This window comes from Protopterus annectens, chromosome 3.part1 (assembly GCF_019279795.1).
Source record: "Protopterus annectens isolate FY-2018-M chromosome 3.part1, PAN1.0, whole genome shotgun sequence".
Lineage (NCBI taxonomy): Eukaryota > Metazoa > Chordata > Ceratodontiformes > Protopteridae > Protopterus > Protopterus annectens.
Genome location: NC_056732.1, coordinates 1,014,244,861 through 1,014,263,080, shown reverse-complemented (window position 1 = coordinate 1,014,263,080; position 18,220 = coordinate 1,014,244,861). Strand labels below are relative to the sequence as shown.

Genomic DNA, 18,220 nt, shown 5'->3' with positions numbered 1-18,220 from the left:
GAGTACCACAGGGTTCAATCCTGGGACCTCTCCTGTTTGGTTATCTACTTCTCTGAAGTACAGGCTAACCCAGAAGGCCTTTGGCTAACGAAGTTCGCAGATGACTGCCGGTGTTAAGTCCCCAAATGATGTGGAACATCCTACAGAAGGGCCCCACTGAGACAGATGCCTGATGCCAGAGCTATGGCCTCAAGCTCAATGCCAAAGTGCACTGTCATCCCCTTTGGTAAAAACTCTGTACCCATGAACTACCACATAGGCAGCAGTCTACTTAACGCCAAATGTGTGATAAGATACCTTGGGACCCAGGTGGACAATAGTCTCTCCTTTGATAATCACATTGCCACAGTAGTCAGGAAATCCTTCTACATGGCACACCTCATCACAAAAGGGTTCTCATCCAAAAAAAAAAAAAAAAAAAAAGAGGTCATTGTTCCCCTCTACTCGATACTCATTAGACCCATTACGGAGTACAACGCCCCTTGTGGAATGTACCTCACAAGACATCTGCAGCAGCTGTAAAGGCCACAGAAAGTACAGTTATGTACACTTACCATAAATGTAGATGTTAGAGTGTTATTCACTGTTGCAGTCATCACATTTGGGTTATCTGCTTGCAGTAGCCCTCAGTCGGCCTGACTATCAACCTCTTGGGTCCTGCGTCGGTTGCTGTCTCATCTTCCGTGACGTCAGGTAGTCAGGGGTATAAAGCATGTAGCCAATGCCATTATATCAGTTTTTTCTTGCCCCAGATGTCAGGTGCCCCCTTAATGGGAAGCAAATAAAAATATATAAGATTACACCTCCAACAAAAAAGCAAATACAGCAAAAAGCTTTTAAGTACAGTAAAGGAGAACAGCGGTATAGCCAAAAGAAGTCAGGGGGCTGGAGGGAGGGTAACCAGGACTGCAACAATGAATACACTCGAACATCTACATTTATGGTAAGTGTACACAACTGTACTGTTCTTTGTGTTTCACTGTTGCAGTCATCACATTTGGGTAGAGTCCCAAAGCTAAGGATGGGAGGAGGAATTTAGATAGCATTAGGACCAGCAATAAGGCCCTGAAAGACTGCAGTGGCAAAGCCAGCTCTGGATTTAGAGAAAATTGGCAAATGGTAATGTTTGGTGAAAGTATGTACAAAACTCCAGGTAGCAGCTTCTAGGATGTTTCTGGTAGGGACACCCCTGAGAAAGGTTGTAGAGGTAGATGCAGCCCTGGTTGAATGGGGTCCAATCCCCTGTGGGATAGGTTTTCCATGGTGCTTATATCAGAAATTTAGAAATGGTTTGCTTTGAAATAGCCTTCCCCTCTGCCCCTGCAGCAAATGCCACCAGCAGTTGTTAAGATTTCTTTTGAGGTTTAGTACTATCCAAGTAAAATCAAAGTTGTCTCTGCACATGTAAGGAGTGCAGTATCCGTTCCCCTTTGTTCTATGGATTAGAAAAGAAGGTTGGCAAATGAATGGACTGATTAAGAGCCACACTGGATATCACCTTGGGCATGAAAGAGGAATTGGTCTTGAGGGATACCCTGTCCAAATGAAAGATGATGAAAGGCTCCATTGCCATAAGGGCCTGTAATTCAGATACCCTTCTTGCGGAAGCGATTGCTAAAAGGAAAGCTGTTTTCCAAGAAAGAAATGTTAACTCTGCAGTTGCAGCTGGCTCAAAAGGAGGAACAGTGAGTTTTTCCAATACAAAATTAAGGTCCCAGGCTGGAGTTGAGGCTCTCCTGGGTGGTCTTAAGTTTTTGGCCCCTCTGAGGAACTGCTTGAGCAGTGGGTGAGGAAAGAGGGGTGGGTGTGTGTTGTAATGAGCTGAAGTGGTTGAGAAGTGAATTTTGATGGAGGAAAAGGAAAGGCCCTTGTGAAGCACCTCAGTTAAGTACTGAAGAATCTGAGGTAAATTGGGCGCTGCTGCGGCCATCCCTTGAGTTTGGTTCCAGGCAAAGAATCTTTTCCATTTTTCAGCGTAAGATTTTCTAGTACTAGGCCTCCTTGCCTCCAAAATGACACCCAACACTTGCTTCCTGAGGGATGGTAATTGAGAGATTATGTAATTAGCCAGGCTGCCAGGTTCAGGGTTTGAAGCTGGGGGTGCAGAATCTGGCTCTCCTGCTGAGACAGCATGGTAGGGGTCTGAGGTAGGTGCCATGGGGCGAGCTGTGACACACTGCGCAAGGGGGGGGTACACCAGTGTTGGCGTGGCCAGTCTGGTGCAATGAGTATCATCCTTGGTTTGTCCTGTTTGATCTTTAGTAGTACTTTGGAGATGAGAGGCAGAGGAGGAATGGCATAAAATGATAGATTTTTTTCAACTGAAGACAGAGCATCCACTTTCCAAGCTTGTTTGTGGGGAGTACTTGTGCAGAATTTGTCCAACTGGTAGTTCTGTGGGGAGGCAAACGGGTCTATATCTGGGATCCCCCATTTGTTGATCAACATGTTGAAAATCTTTGGTTCCAGTTTCCACTCGTGGGTCCATGAGAATTTTGCTTAGTTCGTCTGCCAGTGTATTTAATTTTCCTGGCAGGAACTGAGCCTGTAGATGCACTTGGTAGCTCAAGGCTGTGTTCCACACAGCCATGGCTAGTCTGCAGAGTGGGTAAGAATGGGTACCCCCCCCCCCCCCGCTTATGTACCACATTACCAGTAATTGTCCTGGAAGAATGTGGTCCTTGAAGGCTGTCAGATCATTCTGTACAGCTAACAAATCTTTTTGATTGATATGCATGTGCATTTGACTTGGGTTCCATTTGCCCTGAATGCACTTCCCTGCCAGGTGAGCCCTCCATGCATAGTCTGATGCATCTGTTGTTAGGGTTTGGGCAGCAGGGGGTAGAGTGAATGGTAGTCCCTTATTTTGGTGGCAGGCCTCTGCCCACCAAGGAAATTCTAACTGTAGGCAAGGTACGATAGAAATCATTGCTTCTAGATCCTGAGAATGTTGACACCATAGGCTTTTTAGATGCCATTGTAGTTTCCTCATATGCAGTCTTGCATATAGAATTGGTAGAATGCATGAGGCCATGAACCCCAAAGCTTGCAATATTTGCCTTGCTGATAGCAGGGTTTTTGTGGCCACTAGTTTGAAGTAAGTTGTCAAATGAATTTGCTTCTCTGGCGTGAGGAAAGCCATCTGGGAAGTTGTGTTCAAGCATGCTCCCAGGAATAAAATTTGTTGACAGGGTACCAGATGTGATTTATTTTCGTTTATGGTGCACCCCAGACAAGTTAACACCTTTTGTACTAATGCCAGATGATTCAGAAGTATGTCCTGGCTTTCTGCCTGAATTAAACAATCGTCCAGGTATGGGTATATTTGAATATTTTTTTGCCTGCAAAATGCAATGACTGGAGCTAGGCACTTTGTGGATACCCTGGGTGCAGTAGATATGCCAAATGGCTGTGCAGAGAACTGATAGTGCATGCAGCCTGCTTTGAAGCGTAGGTATTTTCTGCACGATTCCCTGATTGGGATGTGCAGGTAGGCTTCCTTTAAATCCAGTGTTGCCAACCAGGCATCTTTGCCTATCATGGGAAGCAACTGATTTAGAGTTAGCATCTTGAATTTTGGAATCACCAAAAAGGTGTTTAGGATAGACAGGTCCAGGATAGGATGCCATGAGTTGTCTTTTCTGGGTACCAGGAAAAGTCTTGAGTAGAAACCTTGTCCCTTTTCGTCTTCTGGTACAGTCTGAATATCCTTTAATCCTGAGAGAGTACTTGCTTTTGAGCCTCTGCCCACTGATTTGGGGGTAGATCTGGTCAACCGTTTGGGGTTGGTAACGTGTGGAAGTGAAATCTGTATCCTTGGGAAACTATGTTTAAAACCCATTTGTCCTGGGTAATGAGTTCCCAAGTTTTTGCTTGCAAAGCAATCTTTCCCCCTAAAGGAGCAGTCATTTGAGAAGTGCTTGGAAGTTTTAAAATAAAGTCATTGAGACAGCTTACCATGGGGGGGGGGTCCTTACTACTCCCTGATTTGGAAGTCGGAGCCCCCCACTGTTTATTCCTGTGCGTACCCTGGGACTGAAGCCTGGGTGATCAACTGGTTCTGGGTTTGAACTGAGAAGGCCTGGAAGAGGCAGGAAAGGACCAATTTTTTGAGGGCCAATGCCTACTAAATCTAGGAGGCTGCACTTGTAAGAAATCTTTAACAGTTTGCACAGATTTAGCTTTTTCCTCCATCTTTTTAAGAACTTTTTCTGTTTTGTCACCAAATAGGCGGTCCTGATTTAAGGGAGCATCCAGCAATTAATTTTAACATGATCTGGCAAAGATTACTCCTTAAGCCAAGCATGCCTTCTAAGTACAGACCCAGTGATGGCAGCCCTGCAAGATGCCTCTAATGAATCAAAACCACATTGCAAAGTATGTTTTCCAACCTGTTCAACAGAAAGCATTAAATCCTGTAAATCCTTATTTTCAGCACAATCAGGAATCATCATTTTCTGTTTAAGCAATCCAGTAATATGCTGCTGATACTTTAACACATGAAACTGGCAATTTAAGGCCCTGATGGCCAAGGTTGCAGAGGTGTATACCTTCTTACTCCATCTATCCTGGGCCCCGGAATCTCTATCAGAGGGGGTTGGATTTTTGGCAGTAGTAGCCTTAATGCCCTTGGGTCCCTGTGAAATGGTCTCAGGATCCGCAGTAGGATTTTTAAAAAGGAACTTGTGAGAATCAGGAACCCTGTAATATCTATCAGGTTTTCTGGGAGAGGGAGGTAGAGAGTCAGGGGCCAAGCTAGATTTCGAAAAGCCATCGTCAACAATGTCGAGGAGGGACAGCTAAAGGCCTGTGTTGGGGCAGGAGTACGCAATCTCTAAGCTTCTTTTTAGAATCAGAGTAATCCTGGCTTTCCCAGTGAAAATGTTCCCTAAGAGTATGCAAGGTTTCACCAAAAGAGAAATCCTATGGGGGGGGGGGGGGGCAGAGGGAACAGAGTCCTCTGCATGAGAATCCTCATAGGTAGATAAGGGTAAATCCTGGTCATAAGAGGAGACAGAAATTTCGGAATCCTGGTCAGAAGTATCATAAGCAAATTCAGTCCTGGGTCTCAGAGGGGGAAGGTTGGCTTCCCCCAATTAAAGTAATAAGGTCTTCAGCCATTCTTATCATTTGTTTTTTAGGCATAGAGGCCTGACCATGCAGTCTGGGCATCTGTTTTCTAGGCATGGTTCGAGTTTTAGGCCTAGAAGCAGAAGATGGCGGTTTAATATGCAAGTCAGTAGGCCTTAATACACCCTCAGAAGCCAGTGCCTGCACAGCGGCTCTGGACCCATCCAAGGTAGAGACATTCGCAGGTTCCGCAGTTGAAGCATCTTGCGGCATACCGGACTCCGAATGGGTCTCAGTAGAGGCCTACGAATCTGAAGTAGCGGGTATCAGGGGCTGCAAAAGTGCCTCAATGAGTACCGGCAAACTGGCGACTAGCTTAGGAGAAGCGTCGTCAGCAGCTTTGGACCTGGGCAGCCTGCCTCTGTCTTTATTTTTGCGTTTTTTCGGAATGTCAGCAGTCGAGTGGCTTACCGAAGACATATCTGGATAATTGAACAGAGTACTAAAATATTTAGAAGCGAAACTGTACAGACGACGAACAGTTCGTGATTTAAATAAGGCACAAAACCGACAGCGAGGTACGTCGTGGTCAAGGCCTAGGCAAGGAATACAGTGCAAATGATAATCTTTATGAGGTATTTGCTTTCCACAAGAAATACAGTTATTGACTTTTACTGACATCGGTTAAGAGCAAGAAAAAGTTTCCCCAATGGGAAAATTTCAGGAGTCGGCTGACTGGCACTTGCAAACTGCTTCTGCTTCGGGCACCACACGGCAAGAAAGACTGATGTAATGGCGTCAGCTGCATGCTTTATACCCTTGACTACCTGACGTCATGGAAGATGAGACAGCAACTGACGCAGGACCCAAGACTTTGATAAACAGGCCGACTGAGGGTTACTGCAAGCAGATATCCCAAATGTGATGACTGCAACAGTGAAACCCGAAAAACATGTACCTCACAAAGAGGATTACTGGCCTCAAACAGATGCCTTACACTGACCGTCTCAAAAAACTCCAGCTTTACTCCATAGCATATCACCTACTCCGAGGTGATCAATGCCTAACATATAAAGCTGTGTCAAACACAGAGCTGTTGGACATGCTACACCTAAAAAAATCCCAATCCCTCCGAGCTACACGCTCTAGGGACCTAAACCTCGTCATCACAATAAACAAGACATGCTGGAGGGATAGATTCCTGTCTCAGAGACTTCCCATACTCTGGAACAAGCTACCCATCTATATCGAGCAAAGTTCCTTATTAGCACTCAAGAAAAATCTTGATGAGTGGATGGGAAATAGGAAATACACCCCGGGGATCACTTCTGTGACTCTGCTCGACAGGGGCAGAGGAAAATAACTTTCTTGGGTGGCATAAGCCAGGGAACCTTGTTGGCTAGGCTTACTTAGGCCCTTGGGCCGATAGCCTAGTACCTACCTATGAACCTATAAGATTGACCCCATCAGCGGAAAGCCTTCGCTGCCACTAAATGATTGAGAGATCACTCATGAGGCATAAGAGTAGGTCTCCTGAGTTTGTCCACTGCTATGTTGGATTCCCCTGGGATATGCACTGCCATTAGAAAGTGGTTGGAGATCACCCACTGTCACACACTCATTGCTTCTCGACAAAGGGCGGAGGATCAAACCATGGGTATGCTGTCTGTTTGGAAAGCAATCATCCCCAGAGGAAGGGGATCCTGAAAAAACTAGCAGGGCCATTCTCAAGTCCAAGACAATGATGGGCAGACTGGTCTCTTCTGGGGACCATGTGCCTTAAACTGTCTGTCCCATGAAATGTCCCCCCACCCCAACTGGGAGGTGTCCATGGTCACTGTGGCTACTGGGGTTGGAAACAAAGGGACATCCCTGACAAACTTCTCTGGACTGTACCCACCAATGCAGGCAATTTCTGCAAACCTGGGAGATCTTTACTGGTGAGGACAGTTGATGTTTAAGAATCGACCACTGAACAGCTAGAATCCACTGAAGAACACACACAGAAAATCAAGCCATTAGCACCAAAGTTACTGCAGTTGCCACAGACCCTAAAGCTTGAAGGACCAGTCATGCTGGGGAAGAGGGATGAGAAAGATTCTGTGTCACTTGATATCTCATAACAATGTACTATGAAGGAAGAAAAGCTAGTAAGTGGTGGTGTCCAAGCGGGTGCCTATAAACTCCAAGACTTGGAGAGGAAGTAAATAAGACTTGGCTAAGTTGACTAGGATTCCTAAAGAGTGACAAAACTTTAGCAAGTAGTCCCTGCCTTTTTCAAGGAGATGTCTGGTGGGGCAGTGAGGAGCCAGTAGTCCAGGTATGGAAACGCACTGTATCTGAGCGGTCTCAGGTGTGCTGCTACAAATGCAATACACTTGGTGAACACCCTGGGGGCCATAGTGAGACCAAAGGGCAGAGCTCTGAACTGACAGTGACTAGCTCCCAGCTGAAGCACAGATATCTTCGGGAGCATCTGTTCATTTTGATGTGATAGTACACATCTTGAACATTGACAGAGCACATCCTATCATCCTTTTGTAGGAATAGAAGAATGGACTGAACTGTGACCATCTGGAACTTGAAGTTCTTCACAAACTGAGTTTGCTGAGGTCCAGAATTTGTCTCAGATCCCCAGTCTTCTTTGTCACTAAAAAGTACCTTGAGTAACCTCCAAATCTTCTTTGGTCTGGTGGGACCTCTTGGATGGCTCTTTTGTCTAGCAACCTTTGAATTTCTAAGGCTGCTAACTCCCGCTGACTTGGGGGGAATGTCAGGAAGTCTTTTCTTTTTGGTTGGCTGGATTAGCAAAAAAGGGAATGAAACAGCCTCTGGATATAATCCTTTGTAGCCAAATGTCATTTGTGACTGATCCTCAGGCTTATGGATGCAGAGATAAACGTCCCTCAACTGCATCCAGAGCAGAGAAGTCAGGCAACCCTTCAACAGTGTTGGAAGGGTTTATCTGAGAAAGAATCTTGAAACAAAGAAGTTATGTACTCACCATAACATTCCATCTGAGTAATTGTATTTCATTTGTCTTCAACCTGTGTGTTTCAGATCTACATCGGATCCGACAGGGCCACATTTTCCAGCTATGGATCCACGCTCCAAGCTCCTCTCCTTAACATAATACCCCCGTCTCCCTTCAGATAGAGTTTGCTGCCCAAGTAGTATCAGATACCCGACCCAACAGCACCTTATCATAAACATGAGTCACTACAAACTCCCAGGCCTAGACTGGGCCAAGGACCTCACAAGTTATAACAAAGGTATATGAAGACTGCCCAAATGACAAGGTAAAGGGGAAGGGGGGGGGGGGTTGAAGACAAATTAAGTACAACTACTCAGATGGAACATTATGGTGAGTGCATAACTTCTTTATCTGAAGTGGTTTACTTCATCTGGTCTTCAAACTGTGGGACAAAGTCCCCAGCTACCCAAAACTCCTGGGTGGCCCTCATGAAAGGATGTTCTGGAGCACTGCAGAGCCAAAGGATGCTCTGTTTCTAGACACAATATCCAGCTTGAAATGTGAAATAAAGATATGGGATGACCAAGTGACTGCCAAACAGATATCGTCCAGAGACACCCTAGACCAGAAGGCAGCTGACGTAGCCATAGATCGAGTTGAATGTGCCTTCACTTGTCCCGGCAGAGACATGCCTTTCACAGCATAGGCTCGAGCAATGCACTGGGAAATCCGGCGAGCAATAGTTACCGTGGAATCTGGCTTGCCTAAGAAGGGTTTAGCATAAGACATGAACAGCTGATCCGATTTACAAAAAGGTTTCTTCATGTGCAAGTAAAATCTCAATTGCCTATGAACATCAAGCAGATGCAGCTTGTATTTCCCTTTGTTTTGGAAGTTAGGGGGGGAAAATGGTAAATTGACAGTTTGATTAATATTTACTTCCAAGGCTACCTTAGGAAGGAAAGATGGATCAGTGTGCAGCAACACACTGTCTTTGTGAAAGATCATGTAAGGCATTTTGCTAGAGAGAGCCTGAAGCTCTGACACTCTTCTGGCTGAGGTAATGGCAATCAAGAAGGCAGTTTTCCAGGTTAAAATTCCAAATCAACTGAAGTTGCAGGTTTAAAGGGTGCAGAGACTAATGCCTGTAACACTAAGGTAAGATCCCACGGAGGCGTAGGGTCCTTAACTGGGGATCTAAAAAGAAAGGCACGTCTTAAAAGTTTGGAAGAAGCCAAGGAAGACATTCACCCCACATGGAAATTAGAAATAACTGCCAGTTGGACTTGAACTATGGAGGAACTGGCACCCTGATGAAAAATACTCACCAGAAAATCTAAGACTGCCGAAAGAGGTGCAGTAAAGGGATCCAAGGCCAGCTGAGTGACCCACATGATGAAACGTTTCCATTTACTATGATGCACCTTTCTGATAGAAGATTTGTGAGCCACTACCAAAATGAACTTAACAGAGGATGACAATCCAGGAGTCCTAATTATAATGGGAACAGCAGCAGCCAAGCCGTGAACTTCAGACTGCCCAGATGTGGGTGAGGAATCCCTGAGGGATGAGAAAGAAGATCCGGAACTGGATCAAACGTCCATGGAGGAACTACCGGATGAGACCACAGTAAGGGAAACCAAACCTGGCGATGCCAGAATGGTGCAATGAAGATCACAGTGCTCCCTAGCCTTCGAGCTTTCTGAAGAAACTTCAACATGAGAGGAAGCGGAGGATAAGTATAAAGGAGACCGAGAGGCCAAGCATGAACCAGTGCATCTCTGGGAGCTTCCCCCAGCAGGGGGGTTCAGAGTGAAAAACTCTCTGCATTTAGCACTGGATGGAGATGCGAAGAGATCGCAGCAAGGACGAACCCACCTTAGAAAGATCTGTTCTGCTACTGAAGGATTCAGAAACCACTCGTAAGGCATCAGGATAGATCTGCTGAGCCTGTCCGCTAGAATGTTGGACTGCCCCGGAATGTGCGTTGCTACTAGAAAGCGGCCAGTAGAGATCGCTCATTCCCACACTCTCATGGCTTCTCGACAGAGGGGATAAGATCTGGTTCCCCCTTGTCTGTTGATGTACCAGACCAATAACATTGTCTGTCTGAATAGCAATCGTCCCTAGAGGAAGATAAGCATGAAAGGCCTGCAACGCCAGAAGGACCGCTCTCATCTCTAGTAAGTTGATATGCAAACTGGTGTCGGATGGGGACCACGTGCCTTGGACTGTCCTTTCTGAGCAGTGCCCCCCCACCCCAGCTGGGAAGCATCTGTGGTCACAGTGGTTTTGGTAAAGGTAGGGTGAAAGGAGCGTCCCTTGAATAGATCCGGGCATTGAATCCACCACCAAAGGGAGTCTCTGCATATTCTTGGGATTCTCACAGGAAAGTACAGAGGACGATCTAACACGGAACACTGGACTGCAAGTGTCCACTGAAGAACTCTCATATGAAGATGAGCCATCAGCATGAGATTGATTGTGGCCGCCATGGAGCCCAACACCCTTAGGACTGCTTCGGCTGTTGGTACTTGTGCATGAAGAATGTGCAACACATGTAATCTTAGATTGCATATCCTGTCTGAAGTGAGGAATACCCTCGTTTGAACAGTGTCCAGCCGAGCCCTGATAAAGTCCAGAATCTGGACCGGGGCCAATGAAGACTTGTTCAGACTGATGGTGATGCCAAGTTTGTTTACTAGTCGAATGAAGTAATCCCTGGCTTGGCAGAGTAGATGATATGAAGGGGCAGCAAAAAGCCAATCGTCCAGGTAAGGAAAGACCTGAATACCCTGAACACTCAGGTGAGCCACAACAACCGCCATCACCTTGGTAAACACCCAGGGGGCTGTGATGAGACCAAAGGGAAGGGCTCTGAACTGATAATGATTGGCTCCCAGCCGGAAGTGTAGAAACCTCCAGCAGTGCCTGTCCATCTTGATGTGATAGTACTCATCCTGGAGTTCGATCGAGCACATCCAGTCTTTGGCCTGCAGAAAAGGCAGGATAGACTGAAGAGTGACCATCCGGAACTTCACCTTGGCTACTGACAGGTTCAATGTGGACAGATCCAAAATTGGTCTGAGGACCCTCATTTTCTTTGGCACCAAAAAGAACCTGGAATAAACGCTGGATCTGGACTGGTCTAGGGGGACCAGTTGGATGACTCGCTTCTTCAGCAGCTTTCTTATTTCTAGCGCTGCATCCTCCCATTGCTCGGGTGGGACATCTGGGAGGAACTTGTTCAGATGGGGAGGTTCCTTGAACGGAACAAATTATCCTCTGGATATGATCCGCAACACCCAGCAATCTGTTGTAATGGACTCCCATACTTTTGGGTGTAGTGACAGATGCCTCCAGAGATGAGCAGTCTTGCAACCCTTCAGGGCTGCTGCACGGGTTTCTCCAAGATGGGTTCTCGGGACCCAAAATTCATAGGACCCCCCCATCTGCCTCTAGGGCAGCATCTGTCATAACCCCCTCTGCCTCTGGGGGTAGAAGAATCCTGAGTGTCCCAGGAAAATGCCAGGGACATCCAGAACCACAACTTCTTCGTTCCTCTCTGATTCCTGGAAAAGGATCTTTGAGGAGACAAGAAGCAAATCCCGACGGCAGACAGTTTCTTCCCATCCTTCTCACTCTGGACCAGTGTCTCTTTCACAGATTTCCCGAAAAGGGAAAAACCATCATACGGGGCCCATTGGTGAAAGATGCCTTGAAGGGCTCAAAAATTGACATAACCAGAGCCAGGTGTGATGCTTGATGGCAACGCCTGTCCTGGCTGCCCTTGTGACTCCCTCTGTGGCATGAGAGAGCAGTCGCATGGACATATTGGCAACCGCTTTGAGAGTGGCCATTCGGGTGGAGAACGTCTTCTTGTCTGCCACAGACATGGACTCTGGGGTCGACTCCATGATTTCTTTCACAAGACCTCTCTGAAGTTGAATGGCGTGTGCCATATAGTTCAGCGCCCTCACTGAGAAGGTCGCTGAAGCATATACTCGCTTCCCAAAACAGTCCATCACCCTTGATTCTCGATCAGGGGGATGAACTGTGGAGCTCTTTTGCGTTAACTGTTTTTTTGTGGTTGCTGCCACCATCATCGCATCTACCGGGGACCCCTTGTCCAATGCTTTCTATCCAACAGGGGGCTCAAAACTTTGTCAGGGAACTTGGCAATGGGCTCTACGGTGTCGGGCTCCTTCCATGCCCTAGATGTTATAAGATCCACAAAAGGATCCGCAGGAGGGAACACTCAAGAGGTAGCTGGGCCCGAGCCGAATAGCTCCAGGAACTCGTCTGAGGTCACTTTTGGGCAGACCCCCCCCCCCCCCCAGCAGAGGAGCTCCATGATGTCTCCAAATGAGACATCCTCAGGGGGTGATCATGGGGAATCTTCTCCTTCCTATAAGTCCGTGTCTTCGGTGAGGGACTCTCATGGAGAGTCCAAGTGCCTCCTCTTACTCGTTCATTTGCGAGGCACCTACTCAGGGGGACTCTCTGGGTAGGACTCTCAAACCTCTTGCTGTTCCATTGCCAGAACTTCCAGGGGCATTGCGACCACAGGCTGTCCCTGAGATGGCAAGACGATCGGAACTGCACTCAGAGCCAACGGGGTCTGGACTGAGTCTGAGGACAAGATGATTAGAGGTCTTGACCCCGCAAGAACCCTCACCATCACGTCAAATGCTGAGGGGAAAGAACCTCTTTGGAAGTACTGACGGGGGCTGTTCCCCCCGACCCCACAGGGGAGTCAGAGCCGAGCCTCCAGGAGCGGAGATGCCGAATGGGATACTCTGCTCTGAAGCGCTCAGAGCAGAGAGCACCCTCTCTGATCTGACCCCGAGACTATGACTCCAAGAGCTCGGATCCGATGCAGTCAGATCAGACAAGCTCAACGCGACAGCCAGGGTTGAGGTACATGGTATCATCAGTGCCGACCCCTCGACCTCCAAGGGTCCTTGGATCCAAAAACTCTGAAACAACTGGTCAGATCGGAGAAGGAGTTGTTGCTCAGAAAAAAGTTTGCAAGGAGCCCCCCTCTGGAGGGAGAGGGAGCCAGCAAGACCCCAATCTGCATCTGTGTGCGGATAAACCTCTGCATAATCTTGTCCATCTCCACTTCACTGAGGCTCCAGGTGGAGCGGGATGACGCCACGGAAACTGGTCAGGAAAGCCGGAAAGGAGAAGACCTAGCAGGGAACCGGCTACGGGTTTCTTCAGGCTCGGGAGAAAATCTAGGTAAACGTAGCCGAGGAGACCTAGCCCTAGAAAGAGGCCCCGCTTTGAGTGGCGGACCCGCCTGAGATGAGCAGTCAGGGGACCGCTTGCGAGACCAGTCTTTTTTGGACTTGTTCCCTTCCCCGGACCTCTTGGCGGGAGTACGAGTCCCAGAGACCAGGGAAGAGGAAGAAACAGCAGCTGCTGCTCCCCCCATGGGGGAAGAAAGAACTGTCATCCCTGAAGAGGGAAGCAGACCCTTAAGGATAAGCTTGCCCTGACTGTCCTTAAGTGTTCTGGGGCACAAAGAGGACAGGGGGACTTGACTTGAGGTGGTCTGCACCCCAGCATAACATGCACAGAGTGAGGCCATCCACTGGAGAGAGCTTATGACCACACTCTGTGCATTTTCTGAAGCCTGCTTTAGGGGCTTTCTGCCATCTCCGTACCAGGCCCAGGCCCACACACACGCTCTATAGAGAAAAGTAAAATAAAAGAGAAGGAAATCTTTTTTTTTTTTTTTTTTTTTTTTGGTCCAAAGCAGACACGGGGAGGAAAGGAAAAATATAAAGTAGAAAGTAGGATATAAAAATCTAAGTTTTCACACACTTATGCGACCCACTGAACTGGAGCTCGGAACCACACTTGTAACAATGCTGGTAGCAAACAAGATCTGAAAGGAGAAGGGAGACGGGGACGGGGGGGGGGGGCATTATGGGTAAGGCGAGAAGCTTGGATCCATAGCAGGGTCGGATCCGATGTGGATACAAAAACCACAGGTTGAAGTCCAAATGAAGTAAATTACTTCAGATCCTTGGTTTTGCGGACCTCCTCTGCAGTGAGGGCACCATTTTCCATTGCACCCCCCCCCCCCCCCCGTGAGTCCTGGAAATGAGCTTGTGACTTACAGAACCACATCCTTCTACCTCCACACTGACTCCTAAAAAAGGATCTCTGTGGTAAATGTATTCCTATGGCAGACAAGGTCTTCCCATCTTGCTCACTGCGGGAGAGTGTCTCTAACAGTTGGGCCAAACAAGGAAAATCAAAGTGAGCACTGATGAATGAAGATTTGAAGTATTCCACAAAGCTGCGTAAGTGCATCCATGCATGTCTCCTAACAGCTATGCATGAAACTGCTGCCTGTGATGTACCTTCAGCTGCATGGCAGATCAACCTCATGAACATGTTAGAGACAGAGTGGAGGGTGGCCAGTTTTGAAGATAACTGTTTATGCTCCTCCATGGACATGGACCTGGGAAGAGCTGTGGAAAGTTCTTTAACCAAGTCTCTCTACAATCTAGTAAAGTGTGCCAAATAATTCAGTGACATTAGAGCAAAGGTCACTGAAGCATAACCGTGCTTTCCAAATTTGTCCAGCTCCCTGGATTCCCTATTGGGGGATAGACAGAAGACCTTTGCTCAGCTAGTTCTTTTTTAGTGGCTGCCGCCAAAACCATGGCTTCTTCTGGCACCTCTTTAATCCAGTAAGGCCCATTTGGGAAGGGTGAGAAATTTGCTGGGACGACCAGGAATGGGCTCTACGGTATCCAGTTCCTTCCATGTCCACAAGACACTAGACCCACAAGGTCATCAGCCAGGGGGAACCCAGGGCTTAAATGGGCCAGACCCATAGGCTTCTGCAAACACTGGCTCCTCCTGGAAGGGGGATTGGAAGACCATCCACTGTTCTTTCTAGAAAGTCTCCAAAGGAGATGCCTTCTGGTGGAGACATTGGGTGACCCCTCCCCTGCATTGAAATCGGTCTCTTCAGTAAGAGATACTTGAGGGGAATCAATGTGCCTCCTTTTGCACAATCTCTTCCAGGGTACCACATCACTGGGATAATCTGAAGAGGTTTCAGAAGACAGAGTACGTTTTTGAAAAGATGCTGTCTGGATGCTCAAACGGACCATCTGTCCCTGTGAGATAGGTTGATGAGGCTCTGAACTTAGACCCAAGTATGATACAGGGGTACGATCCAAAGATGTAACAGTAGATTGGCCTCTTGGATGACAGAAAGCCCTCTCCACAACCTCGAGAGCAGAATGCCCAGGAAAAGTCATGGATGGCAGCACTGGAGCCAATGTCCTTGGGTCAGACTCGAGCTTTCCAGCACCAAAGCGCTTAGGGGAAGGGAAAGCTCTGAAAATCCTTGAAATAACTACAGCTCCCTCCCCCATCCCCAGATCCAGCACCAAGCTTCAGCTCAAAGACTCATCCTGCTCTAGGGGGGATCGGAACAAAATGAGTCAGGGATGCAGTTAGAGATGAAGACCTAGCTGTCTTCGGATCTGACACATCGAGTATCAGAATGTTTGGATCCTAGGGCTCCAAAATAGACAGACTGGAGAAGGAGAAATAAGTGGATGAGAAGTAGGTTGGAGGCTCACATATCCGACAGGAGACTGAGCCAAAAACACCCCCATCTGAATCTGAGCCCTGAGAAACTTTATCCCCCTATCTACATCTACTTCGGACAGGCTCAGGGATGCTTGACAGTGCTGCACAAGGATGAAGTCAATGAGGGATAAGATATCCTCCTTGGCATTTCTTGAAGTAAAGGTGAACGGGGCCATGGGGAAACAGACTCCGGAGAAAGGCAAGGGGATTGGGTTCAAGGAAATTTAGTTATGCCCACAGCTGGATCCAAAGTTTTTACAATTGTGGTTGGCAGCTCTGAGGCCAGAGCTAGTTTTAGATAACGAGCGGGAGACCGTTTTCTATGTTCCCCCTGATACTGAGAAAGACTTCTGTTACCTGATAGGGGTTTGAGCCCCTGAAACTGAAGCAGCTGACAAAGTATCAGAAGAGGGAATCGACCCTTTAAAAACCAACTTGTTGCCTCAATCACTCAAGGCCCTAAAGTTAAATCTGGCACAAATGGAACAAGAAGTGTCAGGGTGGGTCTTTCTGAAAGAGTACACGATCTCTCTGTGGGCATCAGAATTAGGTACCTTGCACCCACAGAAGTACACTTTTTAAAACCTGTAGGTTTTTCAGTCATGACAGGAAAAAAGTACAGTTTTGTACCTACCATAAATGTAGATGTCCGAACTGGATAGCATCTGCAGTTATAACAAGTGGGTTGTCCTGTCGTCAGGCAGCCCTGCAGTCGGCCGGATTCCAAAGTCCGGGTCCGGCTTCGGCTGATGTCGCACTCCACCCGACGTCATCTCTGTTGGTCTTCGGGTATAAAAGCATCAGCCGACGCCATTTTCCTCAGTGTTTCTTGCCCCAGATGCCAGTAGCCCTCTTGCAGGGTAAAATTTGGATAGATGCCAATGTTTCCAAATAGATAGAGGTAAACACAACAATAAGCATATATGTACATATATACAAACAAATACACCATAAAGACTCCCCAAGAGCTAGCTATTAGGAGAGTAAACACCCTAGGAGTACCACAGAGGGAAGGAGGAGGGTAATCCTGACTGCAGATGCTATCCAGTTCGGACATCTACATTTATGGTAGGTACAAAACTGTACTATGTCCTTCATGGATGCATCTGCAGTCATAACAAGTGGGTAGAATACCATAGCCAACTAGGGAGGAGGATAAAGGTAGATTATGGTGTGTTTAGGATCCCTTGCAGTACAGCAGTGGCAAACCCTGCTCGGGATCTGGAATAAAGAGGCAAATTATAATGCTTGGCAAATGTATGCACGGAGGTCCAAGTAGCGCCTCAATAATGTCTTTGGTTGCCACTCCTCGTAAGAAGGCTGTGGTAGTGGCTGTTGCCCTTGTAGAGTGAGGTCTTATGTTCTGTGGAATTGGTTTTCCATGGAAGGAGTAACAGTATCGTATGCAATTTCCTATCCATTTGGAGATTGTCTGTTTGGAAATAGCTTTTCCTTCCCTTCCTGTTGCATAGGCTACAAAAAGTTGGTCAGTCTTTCTGCTATTTTTTGTTCTGTCCAAGTAGTAGCGTAGCTGTCTATGTACATCCAAGGTATGCAGTATTCTTTCCCTCTGTTTTGTGGGTTGGGAAAGAAGGTAGGTAGGTGGATTGCCTGGTTTAAAGATACTCTGGATACCACCTTAGGCATAAATGTAGGATTAGTCCTCAAGGACACTCCATCTTGGTGGAAGATTAGGAAGGGTTGCACTGCCATTAAGGCCTGTAGTTCTGAAACCCTCCTTGCTGAAGTAATTGCCAGTAGGAAAGCAGTTTTCCATGACAGGTGTTGTAGGTCTGCTGTTGCTTCTGGTTCAAGGGTGCTAGTGTCAACTTTTCTAGCACAAAGTTTAAGTCCCAAGCTGGTAATGGTGGTTTCCTTGGAGGTTTTACATTCTTGATTCCTCTGAGGAACTGCCTGAGCAAAGGGTGAAAAACAGGTGGATCAAAGCTGTATTCTGCTGAAATAGCTGATGCATGTATCTTGATGGAGGAGTAGGACAGGCCTGAATGAAGAAGTTCGGCCAGATACTCCAGAATGTTAGGCATATCTATGTTTGACACATCTTTTCCTCTTTCGGTACTCCAAATGACAAACCTTTTCCATTTTCCAGCATAGTTCTTTCTTGTTGAAGGTCTGCATGCTTCAAGAATAATGTCTTTAACTCTTTGGGATAGTTCTGGATTAGCTGCTGCTATGTGATGTTCCATGCAGTCAGTTGCAGCGTTTTAGGTTTGGATGTATGATGCTGTAGTTGTTCTGAGTTAACATCAAAGGCATCAGGGTATTGGCCACATGTTGTTCGAGACATGCTCTTCAGTAGTGGGTACCAGTGTTGTCTTGGCCAGTTTGGGGCTATCAGGATTATCCTTGGACGTTCTTCCTTGATTTTTAGTAGTACCTTGTGTATCAAGGGAAGAGGTGGGAATGCATATGCTGTTAGGCCTTTCCAGTTGAAGGAGAGTGAGTCCACTTTCCATGCTAGTGGGTGGAATGTCCTTGTGCAGAATTTTTGAGCTGGTGATTGAGAGGTGATGCGAATAGGTCTATCTG

General features: G+C 47.1%; 1 protein-coding gene across 1 annotated transcript in view; it reads right to left on the bottom strand.

The window, feature by feature from the left end:
- The window catches only part of COPS5 (COP9 signalosome subunit 5), a 1,046,649-nt gene that overhangs the window by 501,478 nt on the left and 526,951 nt on the right, over positions 1-18,220 (bottom strand). The gene's annotated exons all lie outside the window — the stretch shown is intronic.